The 18543-nt window shown below is 41.4% G+C and overlaps 1 pseudogene; it reads right to left on the bottom strand.

The window, feature by feature from the left end:
- Nucleotides 1-11235: 11235 nt before the first annotated feature.
- Nucleotides 11236-13005, bottom strand: LOC149749098 (ran-specific GTPase-activating protein pseudogene; annotated as a pseudogene).
- Nucleotides 13006-18543: the final 5538 nt, after the last annotated feature.

Genomic DNA, 18543 nt, shown 5'->3' on the forward strand with positions numbered 1-18543 from the left:
ACCGCAAAAAAAAAAAAAAAAAGTAGACAAAGATATAATTGAAACTATAAAAGCACTCAATCTTTTTCTTATGGTAAGCACCCAATATTAAATGGAAACAATAGAACATTCCCACAAAGCAATTCTATTAAGCTTCACTCTACTTTTTAAGAAGGAAGGTTTTCATCTAAGGTTTTCATCAGTTTTGTTGCCATTTCTACTAATTTTTCATGTTTTAAAAGATAACTGATTTTTTTTTTTTTAAATCACCCTGTAATCAACTTCTAAATAAACAGCTACTTCCACATATTAGTGATCTTGTAGAAAGAACACCTAGAACTTAATAAAACCCCAGAAGACTTTAGAAAAATCTGAATCACAAGAACGTAGTGCTTATTTGGTTTCAGGCCATGGGCTACTTCATTGTTGGGGTTTTCTAAGTCAGATAGTGTTACATTTGGAATATGCCAGCAAGCATTAATAATAATGACCGTAAAAGAAAATCTGGCCTTCCCCAGTCAGATGTAAGACTAGGCTTTCCAAAGCCAGTGTTCTGCTTAGGGCAGCAGAGGGCAGTAAACGCACTGTTAATTGATCACATAAACCTTTTATTACAATCTGGAGAGAAATGTATTTCCATACAACTGCATTTTCCATTTTAAACACTACACGTGTAAGTGGTTTGAAAGACAATACATTTTTTTTTGGCCTCAGATGCATTTTTGGAGCCATACAGAACGTTTACAAAGTACAATGAGATATCTATATAGTAATTCAGGGACTTACAGATCATCTTAATATAACAGAAAAATGAAGACAATACTACATTGGGACCTTGGTCTAAAATTTACCTGTGTAGTGTAGGAGATACTAAATGTGGTAACCTATCAGAGACAGAGTGCTGTGTTTATATTAGCAATGAATTTAAGAGGTGCAAGGGCCCTTGAGGTCAACTAATTAGCCAAGCCCCTCTTTTTAACTGACCTGGAAAGTTTACTGGATTCTCTCAACTGGATAGAAGCTAAGCTATAATCAGAACAACAGTCTCCTCATTCCTCTCATTCTACAGTTTTTTTTTTTAAATTCATTTATTTATATATTTTTGGCTGAGTTGGGTCTTGTTTGTTTGTTTGTTTGGCTCCACTGCGCAGCATGTGAGATCTTAGTTCCCTGACCAGGGATCGAACCCACACCCCCTGCATTGGAAGCGCAGAGTCTTAACCACTGGACCGCCAGGGAAGTACCATGCGTTGGGTCTTCGTTGCTGCGCGTGGGCTTTCTCTAGTTGCGGCGAGCGGGGGGCTACTCTTTGTTGCGGTGCGCGTGCTTCTCATTGTGGTGGCTTCTCTTGTTCCGGAGCATGGGCTCTAGGCACGCGGGCTTCAGCAGTTGTGGCGCACAGCCTTAGCTGCTCCACAGCAGGTGGGATCTTCCCGGACCAGGGATCGAACCCGTGTCCCCTGCATTGGCAGGCAGATTTTTAACCACTGTGCCACCAGGGAAGCCCGTACAGTTTTTTATTTTGCCACAAAGGTCTAGGAATCTAACTTGGAAATGCAGTAGTGTTCAAAATCACTCGATCTTGTCTCTGCAAAAGTTTCTTTTCAAGAGGTGGGGAGAAAATAAATCCAGTAATGTCACATATTTGAAGCTTTAAATTTTTCTCTACCTATGGCAAATCAATATATATTTCACGATCTTCGAAAGTAGTACCCTGTCACTCCCTAACCTCAACCCCAGGACTAGGTAGAAGACATTGCTCTTTCAACCTCAGCAAACTCACATAAATCTGGTCCCCTTTCCTTCTTGGCATCCTCCAGCACTGTATCATGATTAGAGATGTTACTAAATGAGACCAGAATTGGCTATCGATGCTTTCTTAGTTGTGACCTTCCAAAGCCTGGGCTTCAATCTGGAACATCTGTCGTTCATTTTCCCTACTAATTTAGGAATGTCAGCATCAGGGGAAACGGTTAAATGACCAATGGTAAAATGACCTCTGGGAGAGAAGACATCTCAGTGAAGCCAGGACACTGCTATAACAGTCACACTGAGACATTGCATTTCTGGACGTTGTTGATCTATCTGGAACAGGAGGTCTGACTAGCATCAGTAAGTTCAAGGGCTGCCAGTGACTTTCTTCTGACCCCCGCAGCAATTTCTTCCTTCTTTAAAGAACACATGCTGCAGTGAACATTGTGGTACATGACTCTTTTTGAATTATGGTTTTCTCAGGGTATATGCCCAGTAGTGGGATTGCTGGGTCGTATGGTAGTTCTATTTTTAGTTTTTTAAGGAACCTCCATAGTGGCTGTGTCAATTTACATTCCCACCAACAGTGCAAGAGGGTTCCCTTTTCTCCACAACCTCTCTAGCATTTATTGTTTGTAGATTTTTTGATGATGGCCATTCTGACGGGTGTGAGATGATATCTCATTGTAGTTTTGATTTGCATTTCTCTAATGATTAATGATGTTGAGCATTCTTTCATGTGTTTGTTGGCAATCTGTATATATTCTTTGGAGAAATGTCTATTTAGGTCTTCTGCCCATTTTTGTTTGTTTGTTTTTTTGTTTATTTTTTGTGGTACGTGGGCCTCTCACTGTTGTGGCCTCTCCTGTTGCGGAGCACAGGCTCTGGACGCACAGGCTCAGCGGCCATGGCTCACGGGCCCAGCCGCTCTGCGGCATGTGGGATCCTCCTGGACCAGGGCACGAACCCGTGTCCCCTGCATCGGCAGGTGGACTCTCAACCACTGCACCACCAGAGAAGCCTTTCTGCCCATTTTTGGATTGGGTTGTTTGTTTTTTTGATATTGAGCTGCATGAGCTGCATGTAAATTTTGGAGATTAATCCTTTGTCAGTTGCTTCATTTGCAAATATTTTCTCCCATTCTGAGGGTTGTCTTTTCATCTTGTTTATGGTTTCCTTTGCTGTGCAAAAGCTTTGAAGTTTCATTAGGTCCCATTTGTTTATTTTTGTTTTTATTTCCATTGCTCTAGGAGGTGGGTCAAAAAGGATCTTGCTGTGATGTATGTATAGAGTGTTCTGCCTATGTTTTCCTCTAAGAGTTTGATAGTGTCTGGCCTTACATTTAGGTCTTTAATGCATTTTGAGTTTATTTTTGTGTATGGTGTTAGGGAGTGTTCTAATTTCATTCTTTAGCCAGGACACAGAAGCAACCTAAGTGTCCATCCACAGATGAATGCATAAAGAAGATGTGGCACATATATACAATGGAATATTACTTAGCCATAAAAAGAAACGAAATTGAGTTATTTGTAATGAGGTGGATGGCCCTAGAGTCTGTCATACAGAGTGAAGTAAGTCAGAAAGAGAAAAACAAATACCACATGCTAACACATATATGGAATCTAAAAAAATATGGTCATGAAGAACCTAGGGGCAAGACGGGAATAAAGATGCAGACCTACTAGAGAATGGACTTGAGGACACGGGGAGGGGGAAGGGTAAGCTGGGACAAAGTGAGAGAGTGGCATGGACATATATACACTACCAAATATAAAATAGATAGCTAGTGGGAAGCAGCTGCATAGCACAGGGAGATCAGCTTGGTGCTTTGTGACCACCTAGAGGGGTGGGATAGGGAGGGTGGGAGGGAGGGAGAGGCAAGAGGGAAGAGATATGGGAACATATGTATATGTATAGCTGATTCACTTTGTTATAAAGCAGAAACTAACACACCATTGTAAAGCAATTATACTCCAATAAAGATGTTAAAAAAAAAAAAAAAAGGAACACTTGCTAAGCCTCGGGCTCTAGATCTCTTACTTTCATTTTCACTAGTTGCTTTGTTCTTAGCCAGCTTGCTTTGTTCTAAGTCTGTAGTCTTTCAGCAAGTCAAGGGCCAGGCTGAAATCCCAGAGCAAATTGCTCCAAGGCCAAAGAAGGAAATGTTCTACAGTCTTTGGAAACCAAGAACAAAGAACATTAGGTTATTTTATTTGGATGTTAATATATTGGCTGTTACACATTTTTCACGAAAATTAGACATTTTATGGATCAGCTGTGTATATTCATTACATCACATTCTCTAACAAAGGTTAAAGGTGCATGGATATAGGTCCATGTTTTTTTGTTTTTGTTTTTGTTTTTGTGGTACGCGGGCCTCTCACTGTTGCGGCCTCTCCCGTTGCGGAGCACAGGCTCCGGCCGCGCAGGCTCAGCGGCCATGGCTCACGGGCCTAGCCGCTCCGCGGCATGTGGGATCTTCAAGGACCGGGGCACGAACCCGTGTCCCCTGCATCGGCAGGCGGACTCTCAACCACTGCACCACCAGGGAAGCCCCGATAGGTCCATGTTTTAAGTAGACGCTACATTTTTTGTAAAATATAAGGTTTTTCAAAGCAAAGTCAAAGGGAATACCACCATAGAGGCTCTGGTGTTATAAATTTTACTTAAGATGCTGTATATCTTATGATTTCTTGAGGAGATGGCTAATATCTGAGGGAATTATCCAGAGCTGTGCCAGAAACATGGCGGGAAAACATGGAACCTCTTTGTATAGAAACTACCAGGTACTATTCTATATTCATTTTCCCCAGATGGCAAATGGTTATCTAGAAATGACCATGGATGGGGGGTTTCCCATTGTGCTTTTGGTTGGGTTGGCCAGAAAAGCCACAGAGCCTCAGGCCAAGGACCAAGTGGAGCTTTGTTTTCTTGTTTGTGTGCTGAAATGTATTACTGCCTGGCAAGGATTAGGTGTGGAAACCTGAAGCCAGGATTTTCAAAATTCTGGCTCTGAGGCAAACCCCAAACAACAAAGGGAAGCTATTTGTTTGGAAAGCCCAGTGTCTGGGAATGTCAGAGCTAAAAGGTCAATTGCAGAGTTATCGGAAGTTCAATGAATACCTTATTAACATGAGAGAGACAGAGACAGAGAGAGACTGAGAGAAAGGAGAAAAAGAAGGGAGGGAGGGAAAGAAAAGGGAATAGCAGCATAGAGTGGGAGCTAAAATGGGCTCCAGGTTAAAAGCCACTTACTAGTTCAAGCACCTAAGCCTCTGTTTTCTGAAACATTAAATGGGAATAATAATACCCACCTAGGTTACAGGGTTATTCTAAGAATTCATTGACTTAATCTCTGTAAATGACTTAGTGCAGTGTCTGAAACCTGTCAAGTGTGCTGAGTAAAAGCTAACCATCGTTACTCTTATTTTAAAGTAACTGGATAAGAAGGAGGGAAAAGATGTACCCATTGTGAGGTACAGTTTCTTAAACACTCCCATGTTATCAGCTAATCATTTAGAGCCTTGTGAGGAAGGACCTACTCTTCAAGTAGTACATCAGTCAATTCAGGTCCTATAAGAATCTCATCAATTTATTCAACCTTTTGAATTTATAGAATCTATACAACCTGGGACAGACTAGGTCACCACTTGTTCAGTTTGCACCCTGCCCAAGAGGAGCAGTTTAGGGGATCTTTCGTTTTCCAAGTCTTGCACCCCAGATTTGGATTGCATCATCCCAGAAGTGGCTTTTTTTTTTTTTTTTTTTTTTAGTTTTGCATAAATGTTCCATATGACCTAGCAGCAGCCCTGGGGTCCAATCCCAAATCCCACAGCTTCATGACCAGACCTTCCAGTCATACCCTGGCTTCCCTTCTCCATGTGAAACTGCAGAGAAGTTCCTCCCTTGGGATCTGCTGGGTAAGGAGGGAGCCGTGCTCCAGAGGCCCAGCCTCTGAGGAAGAGAAATGAATTCAAGCCTCTCCTAGCTGTTGACTCCACCCAGAAACTGCCAGGGGGAGGGAGACTGCCTTTTCTTCCTCCCTAGAGAGCTCATATCTCAATTCTGGCCAAAGGTATTGCTTGAGTACTGAGGTGTGGGAGCTAGAGGGAGAGATGATGGAAATAAACCACACTTTCTGTTTCCCTTTTCACTCCAGCAGCCTGAATGGATGGTGGAGAGCTTCACAGCCATTGTCATTGAGTCCCTCTGTCTGAACTGCCATCCTCTGACCCACCTAAGATTAACTGTGCTTGTCCTGTCAGACTTGGCTTTCTGTGATCTGCAATCCCATCCCCTCTCTATTTCTTCTTAGCATCTCAAATGTAATAATTTAATTCATCCTCAGACATGTTTAACTCTCATTCTCTACCCTACTTTCATACATGTCCTCTCTTTCATTTCTCTTTTCATGTGATGGGACAAAATACACCACCACGAGGCAAGCTCAGTAATGTGTATCTGCAGTGGAGTAAGTTCTCACCCAATGGCTGCACCCGTAATTTCACTTGGCCCTCAGTTTAATTTGCCCTCAGCTTTTGGACATTACAGACAGTTTGCATTCCTCAAGCCCAGGATCATGGCTAGTAGGGTAGTAGGGAGAAAAGTGCCTGTCATTCTCCAAAGATACGACCTGCCAACAAAATGTGGATAAGCCCAAGAAACCATTTCCAAACATGGAAACATGAGTGGATCAGTTTGGGGCAGATGGAAGTTTCTGCCAGTTCTTAATTTTGCCAATCTCCCTAGCTGATTTCTCAACCACTCAACACAGGATGAAAGGGGAAAAAATGACTTCTATTTCCAACCCTTAGGCTCTATTAGAAATGATAAAAGTTTTTCCATAATAAGTAAAATAGATAATAGAAAAATTAGGGGCCTGAGGATTATCCTGAAACCCTTTACAATTATGGAAAATTCATAGCAAGGTTAAGGTTTTTTTTTTTTAAGTAAGAACTGAATATTTTCATTACCTTCTCTGTTTGTAGGCACTTTATAGCTAAGTTTATTTTTGCATTGCCAGAAAATCTTTAGCTGTTCACTGATTAATGGAAGGAACATGTACCCCCAACCCAAAGGCATAAAAGTTCCAAAAATGCATTATCAATGCTTCCTTTATAAATTGACTGTCTTCTGTCACTCCGTGATTGGGGCTTCAGAAACTTTTTCTTTTGTTTTCCTATTACTTTTCTAATCAGGTTTTCTCTATTTCCTTTGCTGACTCTTCTTTCTCCTCTATTCCTAACAGTAGGTTCTCTCAGGGCAAATTTTTGGCTTTTCTCTCTGAAAGCAATCCCTCAGTGGGCTTCTCTGCTCTCAGGGATTCAGCCATTGCTTCTACGTGGATTCTTCAAATCTACAACCACATTAACAACTGGTTGCCAGTCATCCACTACATGAAAGCCTGCTCTGTCTTCAAAACAATAGATTCAAAAGTAAAATTACATCTTTTCTACAAACAAGGCCCTAGCTTCTTATTCTGTCAGTGGAGTTAAGACTTAAATGAAGGTAACATCCAAAGAGCCATATACTAGAAACTGACAAGGGATTAGAAATAAGCTTGCCTTCCTGGTGATTCACTGCATCACTTTTGGGACCAAACATTTTATGGGTTACTTAATTATCCTCTATTGCTTTACATTTGCGTGTCAGTGATTTGATGAATATTTATTAAGTACTTACTCTGTGCCAGGTGCTGCTCTAGATGCAGGCAAACAGCAGTGAACATGAAAGACCCTAAAGGACTTTGCAATTTTAGAGGGAAGAAGCCAATGATAAACTCATAAAAATATAAAATAAAGTACCAATAAGAGCAATATAGAGGGTAAAAACAGGCTAATGCAACAGAGCAGGGATAGGATGGGGTGGAGGCTGCTTTAGATGGGTGGTGCCTCTCTGAGGAGGTAGTATTAGAATTTACACCTGGATAACAAAGATACAGAAATGCAAAGATGGGATGCAACATACTAGGAAAAGTATGTTGCAATCCAAAGGGAGAGTATATTCAAAGGCTCTGAGATGTGGACAAGCTTAGCATATTTGAGGAAAAGTAGAAGGAAATGAGGCAGTAAAAGGCAGGTATCAACTCATGTGGACTCTGTAGGGCATGGTTTTTCAACCTTGGCACTATTGACATTTGAGATCAGATAATTCTTTCTTGTTGGACCCTGTTTCGTGTAGTGCAAGGTGTTTAGCAGCATTCCTGGGCTCTACCCACTAGACTCCAGTAGTAGCAACCAAAACATGTCTCCAGAAAGTGCCAAATGTCTTTGGCATTGTGAGGGTGAAATAGTCTCCAGTTGAGAACCACTGCTGTAGGCCAAGATAAGAAATGTGGATGTTATCCTAAGTGCAGTGGGAAGCTATTAGAACATCTTAGGCAGAGGGTGATAAGAAATGAGTTGCTGTAGGACGTTTACGCTGGCTTTTGTGGAAAGAGACAAGAGTAGAGGCAGGGAAGAAATCAGAAAGCTACAGCATAAGCTTAGGTCAGACACAATGGACTGAAATGGTAGCCAAGAGGACTCATCTAGGAATTAGGTAGAGGGGGTTGAAAGGAAGGAAAGAATCAAGCATGATGCTTAGGTTCTTTGCTGGAGCCATGAAGTAGTTGGACCTAAGCCTTAAGCCTGAGATGGTAGTGCCATTTATTGACAGGGAAGACTAGGAAACAGAGTGGTGGGTGCAGGAGATAGAAATCAAGAATTCTGTTGGCCATACTAAGTTTGAGATGTCTATTAGGTATCCAAGTGCAGATGTGAAGCAGGCAGTTAGATACATGAGTGTGGCACCTCATGAGGGGGTGTCAAGATTGGAGGACAGTCAGGACAGAGGACAGTCAGGATTGGAGATTTAAATTTATAGATGGAATTTGAAGATGAGAACTAGATGGGATTCCCTAGTGTATTAATTTCCTGTGGATGATATAACGAACTGAGCACACACTGGTGGCTCAACACAACACAAATGTATTCTTTCACAGTCTAGAGGCCAGAAGTCCAAAATCAAGGTGTCTGTAGGGGCTGTACTCCCTCTGGAGACTCTAGGGGAGAATCCATTCCTCACTTTTTCTAGCTGCCGGTGGCTGTCAGCAATCCTTGACTGCAGCCTTTTGGCCACACCTCTCCAAGCTCTACCTCTTTGGTCACAATGCCTCCTCTTCTGTCTGCCAAATCTCCCCTGTGTTTCTCTTATGAGGACATTTGTCATTGGATTTAGGGCCCACCTGAATAATCCAGGATGATCTCTTCATCTCAAATTCCTTAATTTAATTACATCTGCAAAGATTCCTTTTCCAAAATCAGGTAACACTCACAAATTCTGGGAATTAGGATGGTGACATCTCTTTGGGGCCACCACTCAGCCCACTACACCTAGGGAGAGAGTACAGATAGAGAAGACGAAAGGCTTGCTCCAAGGCTGGCACTCCAATAACAGCGCCTTGGAGACTCCAACACACAGAAGTTAGTAGAGGATGAAGAGCTAGGAAAGAACAGCCAGACAGTGCAGGGGCCACATACGACTAGAGCGAGAGCCTGGGGTTCCTGTTTCTTTTCTCTCTCTCATGTTTCTTTGCACCATATTTGTCCCAGAATAACTTTGAAAGATACTCCTTGAATTGAAATGAATGTTTACAGTGATCTTCTTAAAAAGCACATTGTTCAGGCCATTAAACTTCCTTGAGCTTGTTGGAAAAACTCAGGGGTAATCATCCACACGTTTATTGCTTTAGGTGAGCACATGGAAAAAGAGAGAGAAAAAAAAACCGTTTTATTTTGTGCCAAGTTTTTACTATAAAAGTAACCATCACTCTTCTTTTAATTCTTTATTCCCAAGGCACAAAGGACTAACATTTGAAACCTATTTAGCAAATTCTTTGAAACTTGTAGCAAACTTCCAAAGTTAAATTTAGGATTCAAACCTCTGTGATTGGTCAGTGAAGTGAAAGGGACAGAGAGTAATGATTCAAGGAAACTGCTTTCCTCTGATGCCCTGATATGGTAACGGAAAATATATCTTCACTCCGGGGGAAAAATATTCATTGTCTTTTCATAAAAATAATAGATTCAGTGTTACCAGTAACTTTAGAGTCAATACTTCTCAGCTTTACATACTAATGAACAAATATATCCTAAAACCCTTTGAATAGAAATATATCATGTAGGATCAAAATGTCATCTGTCTTACAGTGTAAAAATTGGTAACTTGGAGAAATACATTTTAAATCAGAGTAAAATAAATGTATGGCATCAGAATGCAGGAACACTAGTCCTTCCCCCGCACCCCCAGGTGTGGCTCTCTTACTGGATGGCAAGGTACTCTAGGTCCTACCTCTCAAAAACTCTAGGGGGAGCAATTTGAGGGAAACTTTCAACTTTTCTTCTAGTCATCTTCCTTCTAAAAGGAGAACGATGACTGAAGCAGTCTGTTTCCTGAGATGATTGAAGACTGCAAGAGGAGGCTTGAAGAATTCTCTGTAGTTTCCCTGGGCTCACACAACTGTGGACAAGTTGTAGGGCGGAGCTATTCAGAATCCTCATCCCCTCCACTGGAGATGGATTCAGTACTTGCAGTTTTGTACTTTTGACCCTCTCCTCCATCTCCCACCCTCACTCCTACCTGCCACAGGGTCCTAAGAGGTAAACAAAACTATATAAGGCTGAGTTCTGCTTGTCTAGGGCCTTACACCTCCCAATCAAGTACAAAATCTACTAAGTAATGGACCAGTCAATTAACTTGGTGTACGAAGTTTAAGACAAGTGCACTTTATCCTTAAAATCGGAGGATTTAAAGTAATATGACGTGTCTGAACATCTTTGAGATCACCTCCCACCACCCCCACTACCATACACGCACCACATATATCCAAACCAATATTCTGATCTGAATAAGCATTTGGATGGTAGTGTCAACTAATGGAAACATAAACAAACCACATTTTTTTGAGATGCAGAAAGGATGCAAACAATGCCTACTATTCGAGAACACAACAGAGTAAATTGAAAAGTGCCTTGAAAAATAAAAGTTAAAGCAGGAAAAGTGTCAAGGAATTGCTGAAGCTAAGAAATGATGCACGACTTGCCAAAAGTCGAAAGTTCAACAAGCAGCTCTTTGATGTGACTAGAGAATTAACTCGTCTCTGCATTGTGTTCACTACATAAGTGGAGGGGTATTTTGGCAAGAAAAGTGGCAGCAGATTCTTGGCTTTTCCCATCAGGCTCTGACAGGAGTGAGCAGCCCTGGGTCCCAGTGCAGACTCTGTGATCTTCCCCTTTTGTGACTGAAATAAGTCCTTGTCCCCTTCTGAGGCCCTCTTTCTCCATCAAAATAGGAGCAATAACGAACACACACACATTCGAAGGTTTGTTGTAAGGATAACATGTATTAGCAGATACGAAAGTGCTTTGAAAAAGTTTAAAGTTGCAAGTCATTTTATCATGTAGTAAAGGGAATCAGGATTGAGATTTTTCTGACACTACTCAGTCCTCGTAATCAACTAGGATAATCACCATTGTTTGCATCAGACCTCCTCAGATAGTAATTAGAGTAGCTACCATGTATTTAGTGTCACATGAACAGAGCATTTAACAATAATCTTTGATATAGGGTTATTACTTCCATCTTCACAGATGACAAAAATAAAGTCCAGAGGGATTAAATGGCTTTCCAAACCACAATTCTGATAAACGGAGGAGCTGGGGTTTGAATCCAGATCCGATTCCCAGGCACATTCTCTTACATACTAGGTCTCACAGAATGAAGACCAGAGAGATGTGAAACATGGCCCCCAATTGCATGGGTGGGTGTATTGATGGACCCCAGCCTACCTATTCACTAATTCTCAAGAGCCTTTCAAGTCAGCAGCATCCACTAGGTCCCTGACATGGAAGATCACAGGGAACTTCCCTTGGGAGGTGCCTCCTGTGTTTGTGGGGAATGGTTTTTCCAAATAAAGATCCCACTTTCAAAGACCTTTGCCAGGACACTCTTTGGACCTATTGTGAGTGAGTTCATAAGCTTTTTATCACCATGTTATCTTCCTGCATCTATTCTCCATGAACCTAAAGAAAAGGAATAAGATCACCCAAGCTCTATGGCTTAGAAACCATTTTATTTTACTGTTGAGTTACACTTGCTTCCACCTGTCCCACCAAGCTTCCTCCCTGTTGTTTTATTATGAGTGCTCAATAAGCATTATTGATTGACTGGGTGTCTAAGTAGGGACTGATTTACCCAATAAGGAATTTTTTTTTTCAGGTTCAACAAATGTTTTGTTTATTTACTATTTTGATGACTACAGATAAATGTTTCCACTATGGAAAAGAAAGTTAGCACAGTACATTCTCACGACTGGGTAACGGATTTTCTGAAGTCGTTTTCATTAGGGCAAAAACTTAGAAAAAAACAACCTGAATATTGGAGGCCAGTAGTTTATATAAAGTCCCTTGTAAAAACAAACCAAAAAGAAGAGGGCAGGGCAAAATTTAAAAAAAGAAAAAGGGAAAAGATAGGGAGAAAGGACACAACGGGAGCCGACTCATTGCTCCTCTTCAGCCGCCTCTTTGGTCTCGTCCTCGGGCTCCCTGCCCTCCTTCATCGAAAGAGCTTCTAGCTTCTCAACTACTTTCTCGGCACTGTCATTTTTGCCTGTTCCTTTCTTTTCTCTCTCTTCAATCTCTTTCCTGCATTCTTCAAACTTCGAATTTCTGTACGTTCTCGGCGTTAAGGAAGCGGATGGCCGGCAGCTCCTGCTTGGGGCGCTGGCCGGCGAAGTCGGCGTGGGTAGTCCAGACCCAGGCGCGGTCACTGCCCGCGTTCGGCTTCAGCTCCACCACCGGCGTGATGCAGTGGTTGGCGCAGGTCTGGAGGGTCTCGTCCCTGCGCATGAGGAAGCAGATGGTCCCCTTCTCCTCGTGCTTCAGCAGCTTGACATGCCTTGTACCCAGCTCCTTCCCCTCCGGGAGGTCGTTCTCCGAAGCGAACCGGAACAGCTTGGCCCGCATTTGAAAAAGCTCCTCTTCATCTTCTTCCAGCGTTTTAATTTCTTGCTAAGAGAAACTATGGGCTCAAACTGGGGGTCATGGTTGGACTCGTCGGCATTCTCGGTGGACGTGTCGTGCTCCTCGTGGGTGTCCTTGGCGGCCGCCATGAGCGCGGCGGCGGCGGCTCGGCTAGCTCCGTGGTCGCGGCCTCCGAGGCCTCCCGGCGGCCGGTCGCAGTTCCTGCCTCCGCGTCTGGCGCCGGCGCCTCCCACCCGCCCGCTCTTCCCTCCGCCCCGCGACCCGAACCCCGACCGCTGACCCCGGTGGCGGGAAACGCGCTGCCAGGAGTAATGGTGATGTTGACAAAATTACGGTAATTACAAGCTAAAAGAATGAAGTTGTGACTACTTATATCTACATTGTGTAATGTGAGTGTGCTGGTCCAGTAACTTTTTCTGTGTTCTCATGTCTCCTCCTCCTCTCTGCAACTCTTAGAGCTGTTGGCCACAATTTACTTCTTGAAACCACTTCCTTCCTCGGCTTCCATAAAGCTTATACCATCCTGATTCTCCACAGCCTCTACTTTAATAACTGCATCTTCTCAGTTTCCTTCAGGAACTTTTCTTCCACTTCGTATTCCTCATACATGGACATTACCTCCGGTCTTATCAGTCCCCTAGCCTCTCTTCAAAATCAGTCCCCATCTATGGAGATGGCTTCTGAATCTGTCTTCAAACCCCTAATCTCTCTCCTCATTTCCAGTTTGTATCTACTTTTCATCTGGATTCCATCTTACTCTGTGTTTCCCAGGTTAAAAACCTTTGAAATAATCTTTGATGAGTTCCCTTAGGTTTCCAGAACAGTTCATACAATTCCTCCTATTTCCTTAGTAATAGTTCTAGAATGTATTATGCCTTCTTTTTTATTTATTCAAAATATATCTATTGAATTCCAGGCCCTCATCTTGAAAAATGCACAAACTTCTGAGTAAGGCCCTGTTTCCTTTTTCTTATCCCTTCTATTCTTGCACATGGTTGCCAAATTTGTATTCCCCAAATACTTTTTTTACTTTCCCACTCTTGCACTTGACCTCTTAAGACAGCTCTGCTTTATCTATGAAATGAAGTCCAAATTCTTTGCCTGAGAGTCACATCCTTGTAACATCTGGATTTAAGCAACCTTTGGAAACACATCTATTGTTCTCTACTTGAACCTGTTGCTTTGGTTAGGCTGGTCTTCCTGTTCCTCCCCTATAGTAATGCTTTGTTCATTTTGATCTCTGAATATTGGCTCAAGCCCTTCCTCTCACCTAGAATGCCTTCTGTTCTCTCATCCAATTCTTCCAGTTAAAAAGGCCCAATTCTTCTCTTCCTAAAAAGCTTCTCCTGGTTACTTCAGTCCAGAGTAAAATAGGCAAGGGAAACATTCTCTAAATCTGCAGCTCTCATGGCCTCAGAGCCCATGCGCCACCTAAGACACACTATTGTGGGACATTTCATATTGTGGAACTGAGTTATCATTTAGCTTCTCACATGTGAACATTTAAATTTCCCATTATGTTGTACCTTCTCTGACAACAGAAGCAGTTTGGCATGGTGGTAAAGCGTATGAAGTCTAGAGCAAGACTGTCTGGACTCAAGTCATCACTTACTATCTATGTGATCTTGGGCAATGTATTTTATTACACCTTAGTTTTCTCATCTGTAAAACTGTGGATAATATTATACTCCCCTCATAGACTTATCATGGGGATTCAGTGAGTTAATATGTGTAAGATGCTTAGACAGTGCCCAGCACATAATAAGTACTTTGTAAGTGTTAGCTATTATTCTTCCTTATATATTTCCCCACGTATAGATAGATAGATAGATAAACATATCTATCTATACACACATTATATCAACATCTATATCTATATATCTGAAAAAATAGTTAATCAACTAACCAGTTAATTTGGGGAGTGTGGAAATACCATCTATTTCAAGAATATATATATGTTTCTCTCTAGCTCAGTTTTGTGCCTGAATTATGCCTAGAGTTCCTTCAGCTTCTCATTCTTTTCCTGACTTAACATGAGTGTTCTTCTAAGACAGAGAGATGGGCAGCAGACTTAATTTCAGTTAAGACTTTGACCAGAATAGAAATGCCCATTTTTAGTTGAACATCCTTTCACATTTGAGACGTAAATATTCCCTAAATGGCAATGATGAGTCTATATAAAAGGATGCTTTGTATTACAATTTGTGTTCGGTTTGGAAATAGGATCTAGGACTTTCCCCATGAATAATCTTCCTGAAGTTAAAAACAAGAGAGAGAGAGAGAGAGGAATGGGGAAAAAAAAAAGTACTGTTAAATGATGAAGACATTTAAGGCACATCTGTAGCCAAATTGCCTTTTTTAAAAACACCTTCTTTTGTTTTAAAGATGTGTACAGATGGTAAAATATGATTACATGAAAATTTATGTACTTAAATCTTTTAAAACACTGAAATAAAAATGTGATTTTATAACATAACACAGTAAAACCTATATGAGAAGAGCATACACAATTGGTGATGCTAAGGAGAAGTTACGGGCAGAATCTGAGGAGAGAGCTATAGACACCATGTAGACAGATATGGGCCATGTGTCAGGAGGGGGGAGATGGACAAGGACCTGAGCAGGAATCCTGGCCTTCTGGGAGGGGTGAAGGGGACACAGGATCTGCTCCACCTTTTTGCATTCTAATGCATTCTTCACCAAGCCCAGAGGAGTTCAGTTTTGTTGGAGAAAAATTCACTGGAGAGGACCAAGAGAGATCAGTACCTCTGATTCTCCATGGAGCTCATCAATACTCAATTTCACGCTGGCTTATGGTCTTCAGTTTGGTGATCTTTGGCAGTCTATATTAATTCCTAGGAGTCTATAATAAGCAGGGTGGTTTTGCAGTTACAGATTAAAATTATGAAAATACAACAATAGATACTGTACATGGCACAAAGTGTTCAAAGCTTCATGGTGTGCACAATTATGAGCAATTTTTGATTTTCAAAAGGAATGGCTATAGTTGGAGAAAGGTTGGGTCCTACAGAATCTCTCCTGTTCTTGCCTGAAGTTAATACCCTCTAACACCGTTTCTGAGACCCCTATGCCTTTAGTCATTAATTAGTGCATTCAAATAATCAATGAATAATGAGCACCTATCCTGTCCCAATGTGATGAATCCTATGAAAGGAGAAGTACAGGGTATTGGTGAACTTTAGAAACAACGGTGTGCCCATTAAAAGCTTCAAATTATAATAAATGCAGGAGAACTTTTATCATTTTCTCTGAACTCTCAACATAGTTTGGATGAATCAGCTAAACATTTTAGTTCAAAATGAATCATGTGTTTAAACTCATATGTGAGGGTTAAAAAAGGGTTGTCTTCCTACCCCTTATTACAAAACTTCCGTTAAATGAAGTGCCAAGGTCACTTATTAGTTATGCTAATGGAACTACAACCTTGTTTTCTTTCTTTTCACCTTAGGTTCTTGGGGTGGGGGGAGGCAGAAGGACTTATATAAAGGAAAAAATGTAGGCTTTGCAGGGTTCTGCGTTAGAATTCTGACTTTACTAGTTTCAATCTGTATCTACAACTTTGAAAATTACTCAACGTCTCTGAACTTCAGTTTTCTCTTCTATAAAATTGGCATAATAATAATTCCTTCCGGGGTTGTTGTAGGACTAGAAATAAAGCTTTATAAAGCACCTGGCACAGTGCCTGAAACTTTATAAAACACTTCATAAATAGTATATGTTAGTATCATTGTTGAAAGCTACCAAATTCTCCTTTGTTGACTTGTATGTGTAATAATGAGAAGGTGCCTAATTGTTCTATCTGGAAAGATGAATTAAATACCTACCATTCAATGTGATCAACTAAAATACCAACAAAAACAGCTGAATAGTAAGATTTAATACTTGTGTTTACAGATTGCTATTACATTATTTCTGGCATTTTTTTTTTTTACCAATCTACATTCTTACTGGAATGGAATTTGAGAATTATATGTAAAATCAATGAGTTAATTCAGAATACATAATTACAAGTAACTCGGATTCAGACAGAATATCCCCTTTTCTCATAAATAAAAAGTTTAGTGTTGAATATTATATAAGAGAAAAAAAGAGAGCTATTTCACTAAATTCAATACCAGAAGAAGGAATAAGCTATATGTGATAAACGAAGTCTTGGTGAATTTATCTCTACTGAACATGCCTATTGCTCTGGTTAGGCATCTTGCATATCTTATCTGTAGTCTATCTTCATAATCATCTTCAAAGTGGTATAGGGAGATTTCCGCCCCCACTTCTAATTTTTCCAGGGTGGGGAGGTGGGGACCTATTGTCTCCTCTTTACCACTCTTCACTCACTCTTGGAGGAGGAGGAAGAGGGCCTTGCCTGATGGTTGAGACTGGGAGCAGGGACTGGGCAAGCCCAGCTCAAGTCACACCTCCTCTTGCTCTTCCCAGCTCAGGAGACACCTTACCCAGGATCTGTTCTCAGCTAGATCATGTGATAAGTTTAGAAGAGTGGCTGGGAATTCCCTGGCGGTCCAGTGGTTAGGACTGCTCTGCACTTTCACTGCCAGGGCCCTGGTTCAATCCCTGGTCAGGCAACCAAGATCCCACAAGCCGCAAGGCACGGCCAAAAAAAAAAAAAAAAAGCAGGTTCTTTGCCTGAGCCTGGGTGGGGAAGTTTAATGGTGGGATGAAATATTAAGAAGCTCATTATGTCTATCCACCTTGGCCACATCCTCAAATTCAGCTTAATTTAGTTTAGTTTTTTTTTTTTTTTTTTGCGGTACGCGGGCCTCTCACTGTTGTGGCCTCTCCCGTTGCGGAGCACAGGCTCCGGACGTGCAGGCTTAGCGGCCATGGCTCTCGGGCCCAGCCGCTCCGCGGCAGGTGGGATCTTCCCGGACCGGGGCATGAACCCGTGTCCCCTGCATCGGCAGGCGGACTCTCAACCACTGCGCCAACAGGGAAGCCCTTAATTTAGTTTTTAAAAGTTTTTATATTTAAATCTTCATCTGTTTCCTATGTTTTGCTTCTTAATTGTTTCCAATCTCTTGGCCACATCCTCAAATTCAGTTTAATTTAGTTTTTAAAAGTTTTTATATTTAAATCTTCATCTGTTTTGCTTCTTAATTGTTTCCAATCTCAAGACTAGATATAATTTGCATTTTATGATGAAAAAACTTATGTTTGGAGAAGTAACATATATAGCCCAAGATTACACAGTAAACAGCTGAGTTAGAATTCCAGCCCTGGCCCACTTTACTGTACACTTTAGTTTCTTTTCAGGATACAATGTTGCCTTCTTTTTGTTGAACAGTAAAAATAACATAACAGCATAATAAAACTCCTGGTCCTATTTGGAAGCTATGTATTTTCACACTTGCGCCGCAACAAACTTGCTATCTCTTTATGTACTGGTCCTGTCTGGTAACAGAAAGTGTCTGCTCTGAACTTCCGTCCTTATATTCTGTCTCTGCACAAACCAAGTACATAGAGAAAGAAGACAGGAGACAGACTTAATTAGGCCATAATGTCAGTCAAATCCTCCCTCCCCCAGCTCCCTCCCAACATATCTCACTGTTTAGGACTAGTGATTTTTCTAGATTTATCTATGCAATAGCATGAAGCCTTGAATAACTTTATACTTGGGTAAAACTTTCTACGTACTTGTGTAGAAATGGACCTTCAGAGTGCCTGGTTACATTATTTGCACACTTGAATATCTTTCTCCTTTTCCACAGCTGATTTAGTTTATGGTTCTGACTTTCTGGGACACAACCCTGTATTA

This window comes from Delphinapterus leucas, chromosome 5, assembly GCF_059928025.1.
Source record: "Delphinapterus leucas isolate spDelLeu-1000000601 "Yukka" chromosome 5, BTC_Dleu_Yukka2, whole genome shotgun sequence".
Classification (NCBI taxonomy): Eukaryota; Metazoa; Chordata; class Mammalia; order Artiodactyla; family Monodontidae; genus Delphinapterus; species Delphinapterus leucas.